This window comes from Pseudophryne corroboree, chromosome 10 (genome assembly GCF_028390025.1).
Source record: "Pseudophryne corroboree isolate aPseCor3 chromosome 10, aPseCor3.hap2, whole genome shotgun sequence".
In the NCBI taxonomy this organism is placed as follows: Eukaryota; Metazoa; Chordata; class Amphibia; order Anura; family Myobatrachidae; genus Pseudophryne; species Pseudophryne corroboree.
The window spans coordinates 3,444,206-3,466,252 of NC_086453.1; positions in this window are offsets into that span (position 1 = coordinate 3,444,206).

Below are 22,047 nucleotides of genomic sequence, written 5' to 3' on the forward strand. Positions count from 1 at the left end.
TCTGTGTCGGCAGTGCTCGTCCATAATTGTATACCTACCTGTGGTGGGGTTTTTTTTTTCTATCTTCTTCATACTAGTAGTTTAGGAGTCTGCTGCTGACAGTGTCCAGCAGGTCCGTCATTATATAATATATACCTGTCCTGCAATAGTGATATATATATATATTTTTTATATCATTATCATCCAGTCTATACTAGCAGACGCAGTACGGTAGTCCACGGCTGTAGCTACCTATGTGTCGGCAGTGCTCGTCCATAATTGTATACCTACCTGTGGTGGGTTTTTTTTTTCTATCTTCTTCATACTAGTAGTTTAGGAGTCTGCTGCTGACAGTGTCCAGCAGGTCCGTCATTATATAATATATACCTGTCCTGCAGTAGTGATATATATATATATTTTATATCATTATCATCCAGTCTATACTAGCAGACGCAGTACGGTAGTCCACGCCTGTAGCTACGTCTGTGTCGGCAGTCACTCGTCATCCATAAGTATACTAGTATCCATCCATCTCCATTGTTTACCTGAGGTGCCTTTTAGTTGTGCCTATTAAAATATGGAGAACAAAAATGTTGAGGTTCCAAAAATAGGGAAAGATCAAGATCGACTTCCACCTCGTGCTGAAGCTGCTGCCACTAGTCATGGCCGAGACGATGAAATGCCATCAACGTCGTCTGCCAAGGCCGATGCCCAATGTCATAGTACAGAGCATGTAAAATCCAAAACACCAAATATCAGTAAAAAAAGGACTCAAAAATCTAAAATAAAATCGTCGGAGGAGAAGCGTAAACTTGCCAATATGCCATTTACCACACGGAGTGGCAAGGAACGGCTGAGGCCCTGGCCTATGTTCATGGCTAGTGGTTCAGCTTCACATGAGGATGGAAGCACTCAGCCTCTCGCTAGAAAAATGAAAAGACTTAAGCTGGCAAAAGCACAGCAAAGAACTGTGCGTTCTTCGAAATCACAAATCCACAAGGAGAGTCCAATTGTGTCGGTTGCGATGCCTGACCTTCCCAACACTGGACGTGAAGAGCATGCGCCTTCCACCATTTGCACGCCCCCTGCAAGTGCTGGAAGGAGCACCCGCAGTCCAGTTCCTGATAGTCAGATTGAAGATGTCAGTGTTGAAGTACACCAGGATGAGGAGGATATGGGTGTTGCTGGCGCTGGGGAGGAAATTGACCAGGAGGATTCTGATGGTGAGGTGGTTTGTTTAAGTCAGGCACCCGGGGAGACACCTGTTGTCCGTGGGAGGAATATGGCCATTGACATGCCTGGTGAAAATACCAAAAAAATCAGCTCTTCGGTGTGGAAGTATTTCAACAGAAATGCGGACAACATTTGTCAAGCCGTGTGTTGCCTTTGTCAAGCTGTAATAAGTAGGGGTAAGGACGTTAACCACCTCGGAACATCCTCCCTTATACGTCACCTGCAGCGCATTCATCATAAGTCAGTGACAAGTTCAAAAACTTTGGGCGACAGCGGAAGCAGTCCACTGACCAGTAAATCCCTTCCTCTTGTAACCAAGCTCACGCAAACCACCCCACCAACTCCCTCAGTGTCAATTTCCTCCTTCCCCAGGAATGCCAATAGTCCTGCAGGCCATGTCACTGGCAATTCTGACGAGTCCTCTCCTGCCTGGGGTTCCTCCGATGCATCCTTGCGTGTAACGCCTACTGCTGCTGGCGCTGCTGTTGTTGCTGCTGGGAGTCGATGGTCATCCCAGAGGGGAAGTCGTAAGACCACTTTTACTACTTCCACCAAGCAATTGACTGTCCAACAGTCCTTTGCGAGGAAGATGAAATATCACAGCAGTCATCCTGCTGCAAAGCGGATAACTGAGGCCTTGGCATCCTGGGCGGTGAGAAACGTGGTTCCGGTATCCATCATTACTGCAGAGCCAACTATAGACTTGTTTGAGGTACTGTGTCCCCGGTACCAAATACCATCTAGGTTCCATTTCTCTAGGCAGGCGATACCGAAAATGTACACAGACCTCAGAAAAAGACTCACCAGTGTCCTAAAAAATGCAGTTGTACCCAATGTCCACTTAACCACGGACATGTGGACAAGTGGAGCAGGGCAGACTCAGGACTATATGACTGTGACAGCCCACTGGGTAGATGTATTGACTCCCGCCGCAAGAACAGCAGCGGCGGCACCAGTAGCAGCATCTCGCAAACGCCAACTCTTTCCTAGGCAGGCTACGCTTTGTATCACCGCTTTCCAGAATACGCACACAGCTAAAAACCTCTTACGGCAACTGAGGAAGATCATCGCAGAATGGCTTACCCCAATTGGACTCTCCTGTGGATTTGTGGCATCGGACAACGCCAGCAATATTGTGTGTGAATTATATATGGGCAAATTCCAGCACGTCCCATGTTTTGCACATACCTTGAATTTGGTGGTGCAGAATTATTTAAAAAACGAGAGGGGCGTGCAAGAGATGCTGTCGGTGGCCAGAAGAATTGCGGGACACTTTCGGCGTACAGGCACCATGTACAGAAGACTGGAGCACCACCAAAAACGCCTGAACCTGCCCTGCCATCATCTGAAGCAAGAAGTGGTAACGAGGTGGAATTCAACCCTCTATATGCTTCAGAGGTTGGAGGAGCAGCAAAAGGCCATTCAAGCCTATACAACTGAGCACGATATAGGAGGTGGAATGCACCTGTCTCAAGCGCAGTGGAGAATGATTTCAACGTTGTGCAAGGTTCTGCAACCTTTTGAACTTGCCACACGTGAAGTCAGTTCAGACACTGCCAGCCTGAGTCAGGTCATTCCCCTCATCAGGCTTTTGCAGAAGAAGCTGGAGACATTGAAGGAGGAGCTAACACAGAGCGATTCCGCTAGGCATGTGGGACTTGTGGATGGAGCCCTTAATTCGCTTAACAAGGATTCACGGGTGGTCAATCTGTTGAAATCAGAGCACTACATTTTGGCCACCGTGCTCGATCCTAGATTTAAAACCTACCTTGGATCTCTCTTTCCGGCAGACACAAGTCTGCAGGGGTTCAAAGAACTGCTGGTGAGAAAATTGTCAAGTCAAGCGGAACGCGACCTGTCAACATCTCCTCCTTCACATTCTCCCGCAACTGGGGGTGCGAGGAAAAGGCTAAGAATTCCGAGCCCACCCGCTGGCGGTGATGCAGGGCAGTCTGGAGCGACTGCTGATGCTGACATCTGGTCCGGACTGAAGGACCTGCCAACGATTACGGACATGTCGTCTACTGTCACTGCATATGATTCTCTCCCCATTGAAAGAATGGTGGAGGATTATATGAGTGACCACATCCAAGTAGGCACGTCAGACAGTCCGTACGTATACTGGCAGGAAAAAGAGGCAATTTGGAGGCCCTTGCACAAACTGGCTTTATTCTACCTAAGTTGCCCTCCCACAAGTGTGTACTCCGAAAGAGTGTTTAGTGCCGCCGCTCACCTTGTCAGCAATCGGCGTACGAGGTTACTTCCAGAAAATGTGGAGAAGATGATGTTCATTAAAATGAATTATAATCAATTCCTCCGTGGAGACATTCACCAGCAGCAATTGCCTCCAGAAAGTACACAGGGAGCTGTGATGGTGGATTCCAGTGGGGACGAATTGATAATCTGTGAGGAGGGGGATGTACACGGTGATGAATCGGAGGATGATGATGAGGTGGACATCTTGCCTCTGTAGAGCCAGTTTGTGCAAGGAGAGATTAATTGCTTCTTTTTTGGTGGGGGTCCAAACCAACCCATCATTTCAGTCACAGTCGTGTGGCAGACCCTGTCACTGAAATGATGGGTTGGTTAAAGTGTGCATGTCCTGTTTATACAACATAAGGGTGGGTGGGAGGGCCCAAGGACAATTCCATCTTGCACCTCTTTTTTCTTTCATTTTTCTTTGCGTCATGTGCTGTTTGGGGAGTGTTTTTTGGAAGGGCCAGCCTGCGTGACACTGCAGTGCCACTCCTAGATGGGCCAGGTGTTTGTGTCGGCCACTAGGGTCGCTTAGCTTACTCACACAGCTACCTCATTGCGCCTCTTTTTTTCTTTGCGTCATGTGCTGTTTGGGGAGTATTTTTTGGAAGGGCCATCCTGCCTGACACTGCAGTGCCACTCCTAGATGGGCCAGGTGTTTGTGTCGGCCACTTGGGTCGCTGAGCTTAGTCACACAGCTACCTCATTGCGCCTCTTTTTTTCTTTGCGTCATGTGCTGTTTGGGGAGTGTTTTTTTGAAGGGCCATCCTGCGTGACACTGCAGTGCCACTCCTAGATGGGCCAGGTGTTTGTGTCGGCCACTAGGGTCGCTTAGCTTACTCACACAGCTACCTCATTGCGCCTCTTTTTTTCTTTGCGTCATGTGCTGTTTGGGGAGTGTTTTTTTGAAGGGCCATCCTGCGTGACACTGCAGTGCCACTCCTAGATGGGCCAGGTGTTTGTGTCGGCCACTAGGGTCGCTGAGCTTACTCACACAGCTACCTCATTGCGCCTCTTTTTTTCTTTGCGTCATGTGCTGTTTGGGGAGTATTTTTTGGAAGGGCCATCCTGCCTGACACTGCAGTGCCACTCCTAGATGGGCCAGGTGTTTGTGTCGGCCACTTGGGTCGCTGAGCTTAGTCACACAGCTACCTCATTGCGCCTCTTTTTTTCTTTGCGTCATGTGCTGTTTGGGGAGTGTTTTTTTGAAGGGCCATCCTGCGTGACACTGCAGTGCCACTCCTAGATGGGCCAGGTGTTTGTGTCGGCCACTAGGGTCGCTTAGCTTACTCACACAGCTACCTCATTGCGCCTCTTTTTTTCTTTGCGTCATGTGCTGTTTGGGGAGTATTTTTTGGAAGGGCCATCCTGCCTGACACTGCAGTGCCACTCCTAGATGGGCCAGGTGTTTGTGTCGGCCACTTGGGTCGCTGAGCTTAGTCACACAGCTACCTCATTGCGCCTCTTTTTTTCTTTGCGTCATGTGCTGTTTGGGGAGTGTTTTTTTGAAGGGCCATCCTGCGTGACACTGCAGTGCCACTCCTAGATGGGCCAGGTGTTTGTGTCGGCCACTAGGGTCGCTTAGCTTACTCACACAGCTACCTCATTGCGCCTCTTTTTTTCTTTGCGTCATGTGCTGTTTGGGGAGTGTTTTTTTGAAGGGCCATCCTGCGTGACACTGCAGTGCCACTCCTAGATGGGCCAGGTGTTTGTGTCGGCCACTAGGGTCGCTGAGCTCACTCACACAGCTACCTCATTGCGCCTCTTTTTTTCTTTGCGTCATGTGCTGTTTGGGGAGTATTTTTTGGAAGGGCCATCCTGCCTGACACTGCAGTGCCACTCCTAGATGGGCCAGGTGTTTGTGTCGGCCACTTGGGTCGCTGAGCTTAGTCACACAGCTACCTCATTGTGCCTCTTTTTTTCTTTGCGTCATGTGCTGTTTGGGGAGTGTTTTTTTGAAGGGCCATCCTGCGTGACACTGCAGTGCCACTCCTAGATGGGCCAGGTGTTTGTGTCGGCCACTAGGGTCGCTTAGCTTACTCACACAGCTACCTCATTGCGCCTCTTTTTTTCTTTGCGTCATGTGCTGTTTGGGGAGTGTTTTTTTGAAGGGCCATCCTGCGTGACACTGCAGTGCCACTCCTAGATGGGCCAGGTGTTTGTGTCGGCCACTAGGGTCGCTGAGCTTACTCACACAGCTACCTCATTGCGCCTCTTTTTTTCTTTGCGTCATGTGCTGTTTGGGGAGTGTTTTTTGGAAGGGCCATCCTGCCTGACACTGCAGTGCCACTCCTAGATGGGCCAGGTGTTTGTGGCGGCCACTAGGGTCGCTGAGCTTAGTCACACAGCTACCTCATTGCGCCTCTTTTTTTTCTTCTTTGCGTCATGTGCTGTTTGGGGAGTATTTTTTGGAAGGGCCATCCTGCCTGACACTGCAGTGCCACTCCTAGATGGGCCAGGTGTTTGTGTCGGCCACTTGGGTCGCTGAGCTTAGTCACACAGCTACCTCATTGCGCCTCTTTTTTTCTTTGCGTCATGTGCTGTTTGGGGAGTGTTTTTTTGAAGGGCCATCCTGCGTGACACTGCAGTGCCACTCCTAGATGGGCCAGGTGTTTGTGTCGGCCACTTGGGTCGCTGAGCTTAGTCATCCAGCGACCTCGGTGCAAATTTTAGGACTAAAAATAATATTGTGAGGTGTGAGGTGTTCAGAATAGACTGAAAATGAGTGGAAATTATGGTTATTGAGGTTAATAATACTTTGGGATCAAAATGACCCCCAAATTCTATGATTTAAGCTGTTTTTTAGGGTTTTTTGAAAAAAACACCCGAATCCAAAACACACCCGAATCCGACAAAAAATTTTCAGGGAGGTTTTGCCAAAACGCGTCCGGGATTCGGGTGTTTTTTTACAAAAAACCCTCAAAAACAACTTAAATCATAGAATTTGGGGGTCATTTTGATCCCATAGTATTATTAACCTCAATAACCATAATTTGCACTCATTTTCAGTCTATTCTGAACACCTCACACCTCACAATATTATTTCTAGTCCTAAAATTTGCACCGAGGTCGCTGTGTGACTAAGCTAAGTGACCCAAGTGGCCGACACAAACACCTGGCCCATCTAGAAGTGGCACTGCAGTGTCAGACAGGATGGCAGATTTAAAAAATAGTCCCCAAACAGCACATGATGCAAAGAAAAAAAGAGGTGCACCAAGGTCGCTGGATGGCTAAGCTAAGCGACACAAGTGGCCGACACAAACACCTGGCCCATCTAGGAGTGGCACTGCAGTGTCAGACAGGATGGCAGATTTAAAAAATAATCCCCAAACAGCACATGATGCAAAGAAAAAAAGAGGTGCACCAAAGTCACTGGATGGCTAAGCTAAGCGACCCAAGTGGCCGACACAAACACCTGGCCCATCTAGGAGTGGCACTGCAGTGTCAGACAGGATGGCAGATTTAAAAAATAGTCCCCAAACAGCACATGATGCAAAGAAAAAAAGAGGTGCACCAAGGTCGCTGGATGGCTAAGCTTTGCGACACAAGTGGCCGACACAAACACCTGACCCATCTAGGCGTGGCACTGCAGTGTCAGACAGGATGGCACTTGAAAAAAATAGTCCCCAAACAGCACATGATGCAAAGAAAAAAAGAGGCGCAATGAGGTAGCTGTGTGACTAAGCTCAGCGACCCAAGTGGCCGACACAAACACCTGGCCCATCTAGGAGTGGCACTGCAGTGTCAGACAGGATGGCAGATTTAAAAAATAGTCCCCAAACAGCACATGATGCAAAGAAAAAAAGAGGTGCACCAAGGTCGCTGGATGGCTAAGCTTTGCGACACAAGTGGCCGACACAAACACCTGACCCATCTAGGCGTGGCACTGCAGTGTCAGACAGGATGGCACTTGAAAAAAATAGTCCCCAAACAGCACATGATGCAAAGAAAAAAAGAGGCGCAATGAGGTAGCTGTGTGACTAAGCTCAGCGACCCAAGTGGCCGACACAAACACCTGGCCCATCTAGGAGTGGCACTGCAGTGTCAGACAGGATGGCACTTCAAAAAAATATCCCCAAACAGCACATGATGCAAAGAAAAATGAAAGAAAAAAGAGGTGCAAGATGGAATTGTCCTTGGGCCCTCCCACCCACCCTTACGTTGTATAAACAGGACATGCACACTTTAACGAACCCATCATTTCAGCGACAGGGTCTGCCACACGACTGTGACTGAAATGACTGGTTGGTTTGGGCCCCCACCAAAAAAGAAGCAATCAATCTCTCCTTGCACAAACTGGCTCTATATACTGGTGGTCAGCAAACTGTGCAAAACTGAAATGCACCACAGGTATGGATGGATAGTATACTTGACGACACAGAGGTAGGTAGAGCAGTGGCCTACTGTACCGTACTGCTATATAGTATATACTGGTGGACAGCAAACTGTGCAAAACTGAAATACACCACAGGTATGGATGGATAGCATACTTGACGACACAGAGGTAGGTAGAGCAGTGGCCTACTGTACCGTACTGCTATATATTATATACTGGTGGACAGCAAACTGTGCAAAACTGAAATGCACCACAGGTATGCATGGATACTAGTATACTTGACGACACAGAGGTAGGTAGAGCAGTGGCCTACTGTACCGTACTGCTATATAGTATATATTGGTGGTCAGCAAACTGTACAAAACTGAAATGCACCACAGGTATGGATGGATAGTATGCTTGACGACACAAAGGTAGGTAGAGCAGTGGCCTTCTGTACCGTACTGCTATATACTACAATGCAGCACAGATATGGAGCGTTTTTCAGGCAGAGAACGTATAATACTGGTGGTCACTGGTCACTGGTCAGCAAAACTCTGCACTGTCCTCCTACTATATAATACTGCTGGTCCCCAGTCCCCACAATAAAGCAATTAGCACACTGAGCACAGATATTTGCAGCAGACTGAGCACAGTCAGATATGGAGCGTTTTTCAGGCAGAGAACGTAGATATTTGCACTTGCAGCACACTGAGCACAGATATTTGCAGCACACTGAGCACAGATATTTGCAGCACAATTTGCAGGCCACTGAACATAGAAACTGAGAGGACGCCAGCCACGTCCTCTCACGATCATCTCCAATGCACGAGTGAAAAATGGCGGCGACGCGCGGCTCCTTATATAGAATACGAATCTCGCGAGAATCCAACCGCGGGATGATGACGTTCGGGCGCGCTCGGGTTAACCGAGCAAGGCGGGAGGATCCGAGTCTGCCTCGGACCCGTGTAAAATGGGTGAAGTTCGGGGGGGTTCAGATCCCGAGGCTCCGAACCCGCTCATCACTACCCTCTAACACCTTCTCTTCCTTTGATCCTACAAATGAAGATGAAGTATATGCACTCTTTTCATCTGCCTACTCTACTACCTCTCCCCTTGACTCTATAACCTCACAAATTAGTAAAGCTCTGTCTCCTGTGCTCATCCCAACCTTAACCAAAATCTGTAATCTCTCCCTGTCTACTGGTATCTATCCTTCTCTATACAAGCATGCAGTGATTACTCCTATTCTGACAATACAACCTTCTGACCCTAACTCTCTCTCAAACTACTGTCCCATCTCTCAGCTCCCATGCCTCTCCCCGTCCCATCTCTCAGCTCCCAAGCATCTCCCCGTCCCATCTCTCAGATCCCACGCCTCTCTCGCCCGTCTCATCTCAGCTCCCATGCCTCTCTCCCCCGTCCCATCTCTCAGCTTCCACGCCTCTCTCCCCCATCCCATCTCTCAGCTCCCATGCCTCTCTCGTCCCATCTCTCAGCTCCCATGTCTCTCTCCCCCGTCCCATCTCTCAGCTCCCACGCCTCTCTCCCCCGTCCCATGTCTCAGCTCCCATGCCTCTCTTGTCCCATCTCTCAGCTCCCATGCCTCTCTCGTCCCATCTCTCAGCTCCCATGTCTCTCTCCCCCGTCCCATCTCTCAGCTCCCATGCCTCTCCCATCCCATCTCTCAGCTCCCATGTCTCTCTCCCGTCCCATCTCTCAGCTCCCATGTCTCTGTCCTATCCCATCTCTCAGCTCCCATGCCTCTCTCTCGTCCCATCTCTCAGCTCCCATGTCTCTCTCCCCCGTCCCATCTCTCAGCTCCCATGCCTCTCTCGTCCCGTCTCTCAGCTCCCATGCCTCTCTCGTCCCATCTCTCAGCTGCCATGTCTCTCTCCCCCGTCCCATCTCTCAGTTCCCACGCCTCTCTCCCGTCCCATCTCTCAGCTCCCATGCCTCTCTCCCGTCCCATCTCTCAGCTCCCATGTCTCTGTCCCATCCCATCTCTCAGCTCCCATGCCTCTCTCCCGTCCCATCTCTCAGCTCGCATGCCTCTCTCCCCTGTCCCATCTCTCAGCTCCCATGCCTCTGTCCCCCGTCCCACCTCTCAGCTCCCATGCCTCTCTCTCCCCCGTCCCATCTCTCAGCTCCCATGCCTCTCTCCCCCGTCCCATCTCTCAGCTCCCACGCCTATCTCCCCCATCCCATCTCTCATCTCCCATGCCTCTCTCCCCGTCCCATCTCTCAGCTCCCATGCCTCTCTCCCCCGTCCCATCTCTAAGCTCCCATGCCTCTCTCTCCCCCATCCCATCTCTCAGCTCCCATGCCTCTCTCCCCTGTCCCATCTCTCAGCTCCCACGCCTATCTCCCCTATCCCATCTCTCAGCTCCCATGCCTCTCTCCCCGTCCCATCTCTCAGCTCCCATGCCTCTCTCCCCTGTCCCATCTCTCAGCTCCCACGCCTATCTCCCCTATCCCATCTCTCAGCTCCCATGCCTCTCTCCCCGTCCCATCTCTCAGCTCCCATGCCTCTCTCCCCCGTCCCATCTCTCAGCTCCCATGTCTCTCTCCCATCTCTCAGCTCCCATGCCTCTCTCCCATCTCTCAGCTCCCATGCCTCTCTCCCATCTCTCAGCTCCCATGTCCCTCCAAGCTACTTGAGAGACTTTCCTACACTCGCCTCACACACTTTCTTAACCCACACAGCTTACTGGACCCACTTCAGTCACGATTTTGTGCCCAACGCTCCACAGAGACAGCACTGAGTAAGGTAGTGAATGATCTGGTCACTGCTAGATATAAAGGACATTACTCTCTACTTATTCTTCTAGATCTCTCTGCTGCCTGTGACACTGTTGGCCACTCTCTCCTCATACAGACACTGCAATCCCTACGTCTTCAGGACACAGCCCTTACTTGGTTCCTATCCTACCTATCTAATCGCTCCTTCAGTGTTCGTTTCTCTGATTCCACCTCCTCTTCTCTACCTCTCTCAGTTGGAGTACCACAAGGCTCAGTCTTAGGTCCTCTGCTTTTCTCTATCTATACCTCATCTCTTGGGAAACTAATCAACTCTTTCGGATTTCAGTACCATCTGTATGCTGATGATACTCAAATCTACCTATCCTCCCCTGATTTGTCACCATCTGTATTGGGCCGTGTCACTGAATGCCTTTCTTCTGTTTCATCTTGGATGACATCTCGCCACCTCAAACTTAATATTTCCAAAACAGAATTTCCACCGGCCAATAGTAGTTTCCAACCTGATATCTCTATACTTTTACTTACATACAAGGCCATTAACCAAACTACACCAACATACATCTCCTCACTCATCTCATAATATCTTCCTACCCGACCTCTCCGCTCTGCACAAGATCTACGTCTCTCATCCACACTCATTACTTGTTCACACTCAAATTTACAGGACTTTATCCGGGCTTCACCCACTCTGTGGAATGCCCTCCCACGCACAATAAGACTCTCCTCTAGTCTCCAAACCTTTAATCGTTCCCTGAAAACTCACCTCTTCAGACAAGCCTATCAAATTCCAGACCCACCCACATAACCTTCAGTGCTTCCCTATCTAATTACATCCTCTCTGTACAGTATTCATAACATCACATATCTTGTCTTTCTTTACTCTCACACCCTCCTGACACTTGGCCAACATTGTGGGGTATCATCATACAACCCATTAAGAACCTAGCAATCTGGTGGACCATTATGCAACAGGTAGCATATATCCTTGTGTATCAATTAGAGATGAGCGGGTTCAGTTCGTCGAGATCCGAACCCCCCCGAACTTCACGTGTTTTACACGTGTCCGAGGCAGCCTCGGATCTTTCCGCCTTGCTCGGTTAACCCGAACGAGGCCGAACGTCATCATCCCGCTGTCAGATTCTCGCGAGATTCCTATTCCATATAAAGAGCCGCGCGTCGCCGCCATTTTCACTCGTGCATTGGAGATTGAGCGGAGAGGTTGTGGCTGCGTTCTCTCCCTGAAAAGCTCAATATCTGTGCTCAGTGTGATGCAAATATCTGTGCTCAGTGTGCTGCAAATATCTGTGCTCAGTGTGCTGCATTTTGGTGACCAACAGTATATAGTTGTACAGTACAGTAGGCCATTGCTGTATCTTGCAGCTCCGTGTCAGACTCCGTTCTAGACAGTATCCTGATCAGTGCACAATATCTGCTGCATTGTTGTGTGACCATGAGTATATACTATATAGTAGTACAGTGCAGCATTTTGGTGACCACCAGTATATATAGTAGTACAGTGTCACGATCCGGGTATCTGGACGCCATTTCTTACCCATCAGATGCCTCCTAAGGCTGGCTCAGCGCTCCAGGACCGGATCCCATCTGTTATCCTGATGTGTACATTCCTGTATCCTCTCCTGTCACTCTGGGACGCTGTCACAGTAAACGCCATATTACACCTGGCATGGCGTCTCCCGCGGCCTCCGCCGCCGTCCCTGAACTTCTGCATGCAGAGTGTCTGAGTGGCGATTACGTCAGCCGCGGCCTCCGCTGTGTCCGCGTGGTTGGATGTGCATCTGTCAGCCTGGCGCCTCCTGTCTCCGGTGGCCGGCGCCGCCATTACTGTTTTCATTACCACATGGATTACAAACCAAACTTCCCTCCAAGTGTCTGCATGGGCGCAGCCATCTTGGATTCTGTCAGCTGATCATTTCCACCAATCTGTTCTCAGTATTGATAATCTGCATAATTGCCTAGCCAATCCCTTCCTTGCTGCAGGTATAAATACACTGTGCCTGAGCAAGGAAGGCGTCAGTGCTTTGGTTGTCAAACCTAGTTCCTGTTTGTCTCTCTCCTGTGATTGTCTTCCAGGTTCCAGCTCCTGTCTCAAGACTTCCACCATAGAGACCCGCACCAGCATTCCACCTGCGGTGTAGCCTGACTCTCCAATCCATTGTGGATTCATCTGTTTCCAGCTACAACATTACCTGCTTCCAGCTCAGCTTCCAGCAGAGTACAGCTTCCCTTAAAGGGCCGGTGTCCTTTCTACACTTTACCACTCTCCACCGGTATTATTATTTCTCCGCTCTCAAGTTCTACATTTCAGTTCATATTTCATCGCTCCCAAGTTCATTTATTATTTAACTGGTTCCAGCCAGTATCCACTCCGTGCTAACAACAGTCTGGTTCCAGCCAGTATCCACAGCAGCTGTTTTATCTTCAGCAACCCAGCTTTTCCTGGAACACCAGCTGGCACAATCCTGGGTTATCTCCATTGCTACAGTCGGGCCTGGTAAGGACTTTCCATCTAGAAGATCATAAGAACTATCTCACACTACCAGTGCCCTGTGGCTCCTGCCATCCTGTAGTACCCAGGAACTGTATTTATTCTTTGCTGACTTTTACGTTTTCTTTTACTGCTGCTGTGTTGCGGAGTTGTCATAATAAACATCATTGACTTTTATCCAAGTTGTCGTGGTCACGCCTTCGGGCAGTTATTATTTATGTTACTTACATGTCCAGGGGTCTGATACAACCTCCCAGGTTCCGGTACATCTCAGCCCCTACAACTGAGGCTGCCTCCCGTCAGCTCAGGCCCTCAGTTGTGACAGTAAGCACTGACCTAATGAATCCAGCCGGAGACCAGGATCAAGCGGCCAGGCCGATGCAAGAACTGGCAGCCCGACTAGAACATCAGGAGGCTGCACAGGGCCACATCATCCGCTGTCTCCAGGATCTCTCTACTCGGCTGGATGGGATTCAGACAACTCTCCGTGGATCAGGCGCGTCTGGTGCGTCAACCACAGTGACTCCAGCTATAACCCCACCCACCTTACCCATTTCTGCTCCACGTCTTCATCTTCCAACGCCAGCAAAATTTGACGGATCTCCAAGATTCTGCAGGGGATTTCTCAACCAGTGTGAGATTCAGTTTGAGCTACAACCTGGCAATTTTCCCAGTGACCGTACAAAAATTGCCTACATTATTTCTCTTCTCAGTGGCTCAGCCCTTGATTGGGCATCACCGTTATGGGAGAGGTCCGACACCCTGCTATCTTCCTACACTGCCTTCGTGTCAACATTCAGGCGCATCTTCGACGAGCCAGGCCGGGTAACCTCAGCTTCATCCGAGATTCTCCGTTTACGCCAGGGGTCACGTACTGTAGGACAATATCTGATACAGTTCCAGATCCTGGCGTCCGAACTGGCATGGAACAACGAGGCCCTGTATGCTGCATTCTGGCATGGCTTATCTGAGCGTATTAAAGATGAGTTAGCTACCAGAGACTTACCTTCTAAGTTAGATGAGCTAATCTCACTCTGCACGAAAGTTGATTTACGTTTCAGAGAGAGAGCAACTGAGCGTGGAAGATCATCTGCTCCAAAATCTTCTGCTCCTCCTCCTCGTCAACTGTCACCATCTAAAGATGAGCCCATGCAACTTGGCCGTTCCCGTTTAACTCCTGCTGAGCGCCGAAGACGTCTCTCCGAGTTTCTCTGTCTCTATTGTGCAGCTCCGTCTCACACCATTAATGCCTGTCCCAAACGTCCGGGAAACTCCAAATCCTAGCTCGCCAAGGAGAGGGCCGGCTAGGAGTAATGATCTCCTCTCCATCTTCTCAAGATTGTAATCTCCCAGTCTCGCTTCAAGTTGCTCAACGTTATCGGAACGTCATTGCCCTCCTTGATTCCGGAGCAGCTGGGAACTTTATTACCGAAGCCTATGTTAAACGGTGGTCCCTACCCACCGAGAGACTTCCTTCGTCCATTTCTTTAACTGCCGTGGATGGCAGCAAAATTTTTGATGCAGTTATTTCTTTAAGGACTCTACCAGTTCGTCTGAGAGTGGGAGTTCTTCATTCCGAACTTATTTCTTTTTTAGTGATTCCAAGAGCCACACATCCTGTGGTCCTGGGCCTTCCATGGCTCCGTCTTCACTATCCTACAATTGATTGAACGACTACGCAAATCCTGGCATGGGGTTCCTCCTGTGCTGAGACATGTTTGTTTAAAGTATTGCCTGTCTGTTCTTCCTCCCCCAGGTCGTCTGATGTTCCACCTCCTCCATATCAAGATTTCACGGATGTGTTCAGTAAAGCTTCTGCTGATATCCTTCCTCCTCATAGAGAATGGGACTGTCCGATTGATCTCGTTCCAGGGAAGGTTCCACCTCGAGGCCGAACTTATCCGTTGTCTCTGCCTGAGACGCATTCTATGGAGGAATATATTAAAGAGAACCTAGCAAAGGGGTTCATTCGACCTTCTTCTTCTCCAGCCGGCGCAGGCTTCTTTTTTGTAAAAAAGAAAGATGGTGGTCTGCGGCCGTGCATCGACTACAGAGGTTTGAACGACATTACCATCAAGAACCGTTATCCTTTACCCCTGATTACTGAGCTCTTTGACAGAGTTAGCGGAGCTACCATCTTTACAAAGCTGGACTTGCGAGGTGCATACAATCTCATCCGGATCCGTGAGGGTGACGAGTGGAAGACCGCATTTAATACCCGTGACGGACATTATGAGTACCTCGTCATGCCCTTCGGATTGAGCAATGCTCCAGCTGTCTTCCAGCATTTCGTCAATGAGATCTTCAGAGACATTCTATACCGTCATGTCGTGGTCTATCTAGATGATATCCTCATTTTTGCCAACAATTTAGAGGAACATCGTTTTTGGGTAAAGGAGGTTCTGTCCCGTCTCCGTGTCAATCATCTCTATTGCAAATTAGAGAAATGCGTCTTTGAAGTCAAGTCCATTCCGTTTCTAGGGTACATTGTGTCCGGTTCCGGACTAGAGATGGATCCTGAGAAACTACAAGCAATTCAGAATTGGCCGGTACCCTTAACCCTCAAAGGGGTCCAGAGGTTCTTAGGGTTCGCCAATTATTACCGAAAGTTTATACGAGACTTTTCCACCATTGTGGCGCCTATTACTGCTTTCACCAAGAAGGGTGCTAACCCGTCCAAGTGGTCTGAAGAAGCCATGCAAGCTTTTCATCTTTTAAAACAGAGGTTCATCTCTGCGCCTGTCCTGAAACAGCCTGACATCGACTCTCCTTTCATCCTAGAGGTGGATGCCTCCTCCGTTGGAGTAGGAGCGGTGTTATCTCAGAGGGCTAAAGATGGCCATTTACATCCTTGCAGTTTCTTCTCACGGAAGTTCTCCCCAGCGGAGCGCAACTATGCCATTGGCGACCAGGAGTTGCTAGCCATCAAGCTCGCTCTAGAGGAGTGGAGATATCTGTTGGAGGGAGCTTCTCATTCAATCACCATCCTTACAGACCACAAGAACCTTCTATATTTGAAAGGCGCACAATGTCTCAACCCTCGTCAGGCCAGATGGGTACTTTTCTTTTCCAGGTTCGACTTTAAACTCCAGTTCTGTCCGGGCTCTCAGAATCGCAAGGCCGATGCCCTTTCCCGCTCATGGGAGCAAGAAAATGAGTCAGAGTCTTCAGACAAGCATCCTATTATAAGTCCGTTGGCATTCTCCACGGTAGGGATGGACTCTACGCCCCCATCAGGGAAAAGTTTTGTGAAGCCGACGCTAAGGAAGAAGCTCATGCATTGGGCCCATGCTTCCCGTTTTGCCGGACATACAGGTATCCAAAAAACCCTGGAGTTTATCTCTAGGTCCTATTGGTGGCCAACTCTGAAAAAGGACGTCTTGGAGTTTATTGCATCTTGCCCAAAGTGTGCCCAACATAAAGTATCCCGCCAGTCGCCTGCGGGGCAACTGGTTCCACTATCCGTTCCCCGTCGACCATGGACCCACTTGTCGATGGATTTCATTACAGACTTACCCATGTGCAACAAGTTCAATACCATCTGGGTGGTAGTTGACCGGTTCACCAAGATGGCACACTTCATTCCTCTCACCGGTCTTCCGTCAGCTTCCAAGTTGGCTCAAGTATTCATACAAGAGATCTTCCGACTCAACGGTCTTCCTGAAGAAATTATCTCTGATCGAGGAGTTCAATTCACAGCCAAATTCTGGCGAAGTTTATGTCAAGTCCTCCAAGTCAAGCTAAAGTTTTCCACGGCTTACCATCCTCAGACCAATGGTCAAACCGAGAGGGTGAATCAGGACTTGGAGGCCTTCCTCCGCATCTATGTGTCCTCCTCTCAAGATGACTGGGTTCAATTACTTCCCTGGGCCGAGTTCTGTCATAACAACCAGTATCATTCTTCATCTGCTTCAACACCATTCTTCACTAACTTTGGATTCCACCCTAAAGTCCCTGAGTTCCAACCGCTTCCAGCAACTTCTGTTCCCGCAGTGGATATCACCTTGCATCAGTTTGCCAATATCTGGAAGAGCGTACGATCAGCTCTGCTCAAGGCATCGTTCAGGTACAAGAAGTTTGCGGATAAGAAGCGTCGAGCAGTTCCTGCTCTCAAGGTGGGTGATCGGGTATGGTTATCCACGAAGAATTTGAGGTTAAGAGTTCCCAGTATGAAGTTTGCACCTCGCTATATCGGTCCTTTCAAGATTGAACAAGTCATCAATCCTGTTGCTTACAAACTCCAGTTGCCTCCCTTCTTAAAAATACCCAGGACATTCCATGTTTCCCTGTTGAAACCGCTGATCTTGAATCGGTTTCATTCCTCACTTCCTCCAACTCCGAAAGTCCAAACTCAACGAGGCGTTGAGTATGAAGTGGCCAAGATCCTGGACTCACGTCACCGTTACGGTCAACTACAATATCTTATTGACTGGAAGGGTTATGGTCCTGAGGAACGTTCATGGACCAATGCTTCTGATGTCCATGCTCCTGCCTTGGTCCGGAGATTCCATTCCAAGTTTCCTCAAAAGCCAAAGAAGTGTCCTGGGGCCACTCCTAAAGGGGGGGGTGCTGTCACGATCCGGGTATCTGGACGCCATTTCTTACCCATCAGATGCCTCCTAAGGCTGGCTCAGCGCTCCAGGACCGGATCCCATCTGTTATCCTGATGTGTACATTCCTGTATCCTCTCCTGTCACTCTGGGACGCTGTCACAGTAAACGCCATATTACACCTGGCATGGCGTCTCCCGCGGCCTCCGCCGCCGTCCCTGAACTTCTGCATGCAGAGTGTCTGAGTGGCGATTACGTCAGCCGCGGCCTCCGCTGTGTCCGCGTGGTTGGATGTGCATCTGTCAGCCTGGCGCCTCCTGTCTCCGGTGGCCGGCGCCGCCATTACTGTTTTCATTACCACATGGATTACAAACCAAACTTCCCTCCAAGTGTCTGCATGGGCGCAGCCATCTTGGATTCTGTCAGCTGATCATTTCCACCAATCTGTTCTCAGTATTGATAATCTGCATAATTGCCTAGCCAATCCCTTCCTTGCTGCAGGTATAAATACACTGTGCCTGAGCAAGGAAGGCGTCAGTGCTTTGGTTGTCAAACCTAGTTCCTGTTTGTCTCTCTCCTGTGATTGTCTTCCAGGTTCCAGCTCCTGTCTCAAGACTTCCACCATAGAGACCCGCACCAGCATTCCACCTGCGGTGTAGCCTGACTCTCCAATCCATTGTGGATTCATCTGTTTCCAGCTACAACATTACCTGCTTCCAGCTCAGCTTCCAGCAGAGTACAGCTTCCCTTAAAGGGCCGGTGTCCTTTCTACACTTTACCACTCTCCACCGGTATTATTATTTCTCCGCTCTCAAGTTCTACATTTCAGTTCATATTTCATCGCTCCCAAGTTCATTTATTATTTAACTGGTTCCAGCCAGTATCCACTCCGTGCTAACAACAGTCTGGTTCCAGCCAGTATCCACAGCAGCTGTTTTATCTTCAGCAACCCAGCTTTTCCTGGAACACCAGCTGGCACAATCCTGGGTTATCTCCATTGCTACAGTCGGGCCTGGTAAGGACTTTCCATCTAGAAGATTATAAGAACTATCTCACACTACCAGTGCCCTGTGGCTCCTGCCATCCTGTAGTACCCAGGAACTGTATTTATTCTTTGCTGACTTTTACGTTTTCTTTTACTGCTGCTGTGTTGCGGAGTTGTCATAATAAACATCATTGACTTTTATCCAAGTTGTCGTGGTCACGCCTTCGGGCAGTTATTATTTATGTTACTTACATGTCCAGGGGTCTGATACAACCTCCCAGGTTCCGGTACATCTCAGCCCCTACAACTGAGGCTGCCTCCCGTCAGCTCAGGCCCTCAGTTGTGACATACAGTACAGTAGGCCATTGCTGTATCTTGCAGCTCCATGTCACTTCAAGTATCCATATCTGTGCTGCATTGTTGTGAGCAGTATATAGTAGTACAGTGAAGCATTTTGGTGACCACCACATATCTCCCAACTGTCCCGATTTTCGCGGGACAGTCCCATTTTTTGGGGACTGTCCCGCTGTCCCACCCACGGGCCGCAGTGTCCCGCGGTGGGGGGGAGCAGTTGGGAGGCTCTGTCTCTCGCTGCCCTGCTTAGCAGAGCAGCGGTGAATAGACGCTGTGCGCATGCGCACAGCGTCTATTCACTGGAGTCAGAGGGAGAGGGGGCATGCCAGCGGCTCACAGAGCGCTGGGCATGCCTCCTCAGTGATGAAAACGGGGGTGTGGCTCGTGACCGTGGGTCATCCCAAGCCATGCCCCCTTTTGTAGGTCACGCCCCTTTCCGGGAGCGCGCGTGGCTTCACCGTGCGTGTGTCCCTCCTCCACACAGGACAAAGTTGGGAGGTATGCCACCAGTATATATAGTAGTACAGTACAGTAGGCCATTGCTGTACCTTGCAGCTCCGTGTCACTTCAAGTATCCATATCTGTGCTGCATTGTTGTGAGCAGTATATATAGTAGTACAGTGCAGCATTTTGGTGACCAACAGTATATAGTAGTACAGTACAGTAGGCCATTGCTATTGATATATTAATATTACTGGCATATAATTCCACACATTAAAAAATGGAGAACAAAAATGTTGAGGGTTAAAATGGGAAAAGATCAAGATCCACTTCCACCTCGTGCTGAAGCTGCTGCCACTAGTCATGGCCGAGACGATTCAATGCCATCAACGTCATCTGCCAAGGCCGATGCCCAATGTCATAGCAGAGAGCATGTAAAATCCAAAAAACAAAAGTTCAGTAAAATGACCCAAAAATCTAAATTAAAAGCGTCTGAGGAGAAGCGTAAACTTGCCAATATGCCATTTACGACACGGAGTGGCAAGGAACGGCTGAGGCCCTGGCCTATGTTCATGGCTAGTGGTTCAGCTTCACATGAGGATGGAAGCACTCAGCCTCTCGCTAGAAAAATGAAAAGACTTAAGCTGGCAAAAGCACAGCAAAGAACTGTGCGTTCTTCGAAATCACAAATCCACAAGGAGAGTCCAATTGTGTCGGTTGCGATGCCTGACCTTCCCAACACTGGACGTGAAGAGCATGCGCCTTCCACCATTTGCACGCCCCCTGCAAGTGCTGGAAGGAGCACCCGCAGTCCAGTTCCTGATAGTCAGATTGAAGATGTCAGTGTTGAAGTACACCAGGATGAGGAGGATATGGGTGTTGCTGGCGCTGGGGAGGAAATTGACCAGGAGGATTCTGATGGTGAGGTGGTTTGTTTAAGTCAGGCACCCGGGGAGACACCTGTTGTCCGTGGGAGGAATATGGCCATTGACATGCCTGGTGAAAATACCAAAAAAATCAGCTCTTCGGTGTGGAAGTATTTCAACAGAAATGCGGACAACATTTGTCAAGCCGTGTGTTGCCTTTGTCAAGCTGTAATAAGTAGGGGTAAGGACGTTAACCACCTCGGAACATCCTCCCTTATACGTCACCTGCAGCGCATTCATCATAAGTCAGTGACAAGTTCAAAAACTTTGGGCGACAGCGGAAGCAGTCCACTGACCAGTAAATCCCTTCCTCTTGTAACCAAGCTCACGCAAACCACCCCACCAACTCCCTCAGTGTCAATTTCCTCCTTCCCCAGGAATGCCAATAGTCCTGCAGGCCATGTCACTGGCAATTCTGACGAGTCCTCTCCTGCCTGGGATTCCTCCGATGCATCCTTGCGTGTAACGCCTACTGCTGCTGGCGCTGCTGTTGTTGCTGCTGGGAGTCGATGGTCATCCCAGAGGGGAAGTCGTAAGACCACTTTTACTACTTCCACCAAGCAATTGACTGTCCAACAGTCCTTTGCGAGGAAGATGAAATATCACAGCAGTCATCCTGCTGCAAAGCGGATAACTGAGGCCTTGGCATCCTGGGCGGTGAGAAACGTGGTTCCGGTATCCATCATTACTGCAGAGCCAACTATAGACTTGTTTGAGGTACTGTGTCCCCGGTACCAAATACCATCTAGGTTCCATTTCTCTAGGCAGGCGATACCGAAAATGTACACAGACCTCAGAAAAAGACTCACCAGTGTCCTAAAAAATGCAGTTGTACCCAATGTCCACTTAACCACGGACATGTGGACAAGTGGAGCAGGGCAGACTCAGGACTATATGACTGTGACAGCCCACTGGGTAGATGTATTGACTCCCGCCGCAAGAACAGCAGCGGCGGCACCAGTAGCAGCATCTCGCAAACGCCAACTCTTTCCTAGGCAGGCTACGCTTTGTATCACCGCTTTCCAGAATACGCACACAGCTAAAAACCTCTTACGGCAACTGAGGAAGATCATCGCAGAATGGCTTACCCCAATTGGACTCTCCTGTGGATTTGTGGCATCGGACAATGCCAGCAATATTGTGTGTGAATTATATATGGGCAAATTCCAGCACGTCCCATGTTTTGCACATACCTTGAATTTGGTGGTGCAGAATTATTTAAAAAACGAGAGGGGCGTGCAAGAGATGCTGTCGGTGGCCAGAAGAATTGCGGGACACTTTCGGCGTACAGGCACCATGTACAGAAGACTGGAGCACCACCAAAAACGCCTGAACCTGCCCTGCCATCATCTGAAGCAAGAAGTGGTAACGAGGTGGAATTCAACCCTCTATATGCTTCAGAGGTTGGAGGAGCAGCAAAAGGCCATTCAAGCCTATACAACTGAGCACGATATAGGAGGTGGAATGCACCTGTCTCAAGCGCAGTGGAGAATGATTTCAACGTTGTGCAAGGTTCTGCAACCTTTTGAACTTGCCACACGTGAAGTCAGTTCAGACACTGCCAGCCTGAGTCAGGTCATTCCCCTCATCAGGCTTTTGCAGAAGAAGCTGGAGACATTGAAGGAGGAGCTAACACAGAGCGATTCCGCTAGGCATGTGGGACTTGTGGATGGAGCCCTTAATTCGCTTAACAAGGATTCACGGGTGGTCAATCTGTTGAAATCAGAGCACTACATTTT